This window comes from Temnothorax curvispinosus, unplaced genomic scaffold, assembly GCF_003070985.1.
Source record: "Temnothorax curvispinosus isolate PA1 unplaced genomic scaffold, ASM307098v1 QBEX01011392.1, whole genome shotgun sequence".
NCBI classification, from domain to species: Eukaryota; Metazoa; Arthropoda; class Insecta; order Hymenoptera; family Formicidae; genus Temnothorax; species Temnothorax curvispinosus.
Window position 1 is genome coordinate 1 of NW_020221172.1, and position 4,286 is coordinate 4,286.

The 4,286-nt window shown below is 31.0% G+C and overlaps 1 long non-coding RNA gene across 1 annotated transcript; it reads right to left on the reverse strand.

The window, feature by feature from the left end:
- Window positions 1–158: 158 nt before the first annotated feature.
- Window positions 159–633, reverse strand: LOC112461438. The gene is made up of 2 exons (XR_003041554.1): window positions 524–633; window positions 159–216 (listed from the first exon to the last, which is right to left on the reverse strand). It is a non-coding gene; the product is annotated as an uncharacterized LOC112461438 (long non-coding RNA).
- Between the last annotated feature and the right edge of the window lie 3,653 nt (window positions 634–4,286).

Genomic DNA, 4,286 nt, shown 5'->3' on the forward strand with positions numbered 1-4,286 from the left:
GCGGAACAACATGCGGTAAATATAACTAGTTCATATACATATTGTGTTTCGCGGAAAGTTTAACCAATCGGTTTTTCAATCGAATAGTAAATAAGTTAATCACAGAGTAGAAATTAAAAAAGAGTTATTTCCCCACGCTTCCCTACGCTAAAACTCACCGACACCGATGCGCAGCAGCGGAGCTGTATCTGCAACGTGATCGCTACGATGATGATTCTGTAACAATCAAACATATATTCCAGATTAGAGCAGGGAAGAAAAGAGACAGTCTGTATTTCGAAAAATAATTACCGAACGTAAAACACGGAATTCTATATTTTATTTCGTTAAATCAATTTAATAAGAAAATCACTTTAATTTCTTGAAAGTATACTCTATTTATTGAACACAAGAATTTGAAATGAAATTTAAAAATTAAACTCTTTTTTAATTTCCACTCTCTGACTAACTTTACTATTTGATTGAAAAACCGATTGGTTAAACTTTCCGCGAAACACAATATGTATAAACTAATTATATTTACCGCATGTTGTTCCGCCGGCGCCTGATGCCTCTCCCAGGCCTCCACCTCCTCTCAGGTTGCTCGGGATGTCTCTCGTGTTCCCTCGATGCCAAGCTGAAGCTCCTTCCCGCGTTGATATTTTCTGTAACATAAAAATTATCGAATCGATTAAATAGTTGCCACGCGCATCGAACATCTTATTCGTTATTCAGATTAATATTCTATTAAGGAGGTTTAGTGGCTACAAAAAAATGCAGCCATATGTTGTTGTGGAATGCAAAATAGAATTATGTGAATTTTTTGGGAATTTTTCAAAACGGGACGGTGAAAAATTCCCAAAAAATTCACATAATTCTATTTTGCATTCCAGAACAACATATTAAAATTTCATGAAACTGGCTGCATTTTTTGTAGCCACTGAACTTCCTTAATGCTTTATAATATTCACACTGAATTTTCACCAATTCAAATTAATTTGCTTACTGATTGCAAATTAAAAGCCTGGAATAAAGTATATAAAAATTGCCTCGAGTGATATGCGTATAAATATTGTTCTACGTACTTTAAATTAATTATTATCAATAAAACTATCGATATGTAATAGATTTTTGTGATTTTAATTACTTAACTTTCGATACGTTTATTTCTTTGCGATCTTAATTCAAAGATGACAATATTATACATATATTATGTTGAAATTGGCAAAAAATGTATAATACAAAGAGAGATTTATTCGAATTCAAGGATTACTAACGAAATAATTATTCGTACATTTCACAAAACGATAATTTATAATTTGCATACTCCCCATTCCATTAATTTCTATTTTTAATAAGTTTGTGCAAAAAAACCTGTTTCGATAAATGTAAAATAATTATAATTACAGGCATGCTGCGCGGTCTTCGAAATAGCAGTCGAACTTCCCCCGCATTTGAAGGATGAAAAGTTTTCTATTAAACTAATAGGACAAGCTTGCGTGCCAGAAGTGACAATCATTGAACCACCGAGTGGAAAACGAAAACGAGCTGTTTTAAACTTTGGTCGCACGCTTATAGGTGATTCTAATGAAAGAAAATTCGCTTTTAAAAACATTGGTGTAATACCAGCTAAAGTGATTGTCGAGATTTATGAGGATCCAAATTTTCTTTTCACTCTCAATATTTGCGAGAGTACAAGAAACTTGTCAAGTGGTTGGTATTATGAAGTTAATCGTTACTTTAGTTTTTTTTTATAAATTAAAAATAATTAAAAAGATAAATAAAAAAATCTTCGTAAGAAAATTTGTAGGAGTAGATATTAAAAATCTCTTGAAAGATTTGTGATTTTATCAATGTTATTTTATATCTCATGTAGGTTTTTATAATTTACAATCATTTGAAATATTTTAGGTTTACTCAACAAAAATTGTTCAATAAAAATAATAAAAGGTTTTAAAAATACTGATGTATAGCAATCTTTATAACTCTCTAAGATTATTTTTCAGACAAATTCTCAGTTTCTATAAAATAACATTGATCTAGATATATTTAGTAAGATTTAATACAATTTATATGAAGTGATATAAATGACTTTCACATAACACATGGCTAAACTATTAAATTACAGTATCAAACGATCGATGTATCGTAGTTCGTTTAATGCCCGAGGAAATAGTCTCGCTTGAAATAAAATTCACTCCGCGAGAGATCGGCAAATACGAAAGTCAAGTGCGGTTATTTATCGCTGATAATCCCTACGAGAATCTAATAATTGATTTGAAGAGCGAAGCGTATGCGGAATTAATCGTGTTGGATGGATTAGAGCTCATGAATACAAAGCTTAATTCTGTCAATGAAAAGCGGGAATCTAATGCCAAATCGCGAAGATCATCAAAGCCAAATAGTACAACAGGAGGTAAGATAGTAAAAAGCATACAAGAACAATTACAAAGAATATATTAATTTTACTAAAAGTTTTCTCCTTTTTTTCTTTCGTTTATTATTTAATCTTTTTAATAGTCATAAATATTTATTCATTATTATACGTATTTATCTTAAATTATTTCCAATATGTGAGTTCCAGAACCATTTTATAATTTACCATTTTATAAAAAGTAACAATATAATTTACGATACTTTTTATCTTCTAAATTCTCATCTAACAATAAGTATATTTTATATATTTTTTATTGCTCATTCATATTCTCTGTAATTTATGTCTCACAGTTTCAACACCGACAACCCTCCCGATTTCATTGATTTATAAACTGGATTATGGATACTGTTTTGTCAATAAAATATTCAGAAAAAGCTTCAAAGTCGTTAATAAATCAATAAATCAATATTTGCGTTTCCAATGGAGCGCACATCCCAATATTGTATTTACTCCGTCTATTGGTCATCTCAAGTCACTGACTTACAAGGAAATTGTTGCGACATTCCTTTCTTCGGAGCCAGTGATTTACGTTGACGTAATATAAAATTATCAAGTTTACAATTTGCGAATTACCGATCAATACTTGCAATTTGCATAAATCTAAAGATTGTTTCTTTCAAAATTAAGGCATATCAATATAAAAATCTCAATTAATTAATTACATTATCAAGATACTTTGAAATATATAAAACATTATTTAATTGAGATAATAAGAATATTTCTGTATAATAAATAAATAAATTTTCGCAGGAAAAATAAAATGTTAAAATAAAATTCTCATTAAAAGATCAGATTTTATAATTCTTGTCAAGTATGACGACAGTTGCAGTTCTTAATTTAGTATTGTTGCATATTAAACTTATATATAAACTAATTATTTGTTAATGATGATTGACAGACGCGTCTCGAGTGTACGGTCTGTACAATTGAACTGGCCGACCCCTCGAAAGAATCGTCTTGGGACGATCGAGAGACAGAGGTGCGGTGGGTGGCAATAAATTTTAACGCCAGAGAGCAAGAGGCAAATGCGGAAATAGCCAAGAAAACAGTCGAGCCCGTTAACGAGCCGAGTCACGAAATCGTACCTGGCACGATGAAGTGTATCCAAGTGTTACTTAATGCCACCGTGGCATTCTCCAAATATTCTTGCCCCGTTAAAGAGATCAATTTCAAGAATACGCTAATGTTCCAGGTACGCTACAATTACGAATTTTATATCTCGCGTTTAAATGCTAAATCAGACTATGATTATTTCAGTATAATTGATTTTGCCTTAGCTATACCGAAAATAATTTATATTTAATAGGATTTCGAGATATGGCACAAAGATATTCATATTTCATATTAATATGTATATGATTTTTAAATTATTCTTCAAAATTTACAGAAGTTTGTAAAAAATATTTGTATTTACAATATTTTTGAATTCTCAATTTTTTTCAGTCTACGATAATCTCTTATATTCAGTGTCTAATTATCAGTTTCTCTCTTGCTGAAATGCCCAGCCAGTTATTTCACTTAATCGAAGCGAAAAATAGAGATTGTAAATAATTCCGCAATCGTCCGTTCGTATCGGGTTTAAATATTTGTATTTACGTATTTATCTTAACGCGGATATTTTCTGAATTGACGCGTTCGCGAACAGACACGAACGTTATGAAACTCTGGTGATAAAATGCAAACTGTATCGCTGTTACTTTCATATACGATCCAATTCCGGCTATTGCTTGTGCGCAAAACAAAGAAAAAGAATCGAATTTCCACGGCAGCAGATTATTTTACCAACCTTTGTTTACCAGTCGGTTAAAATCGATATGAATATTGCATTACGCGCAAAGGCAACTTTGCTCTGTATATAAAAACTTCATTT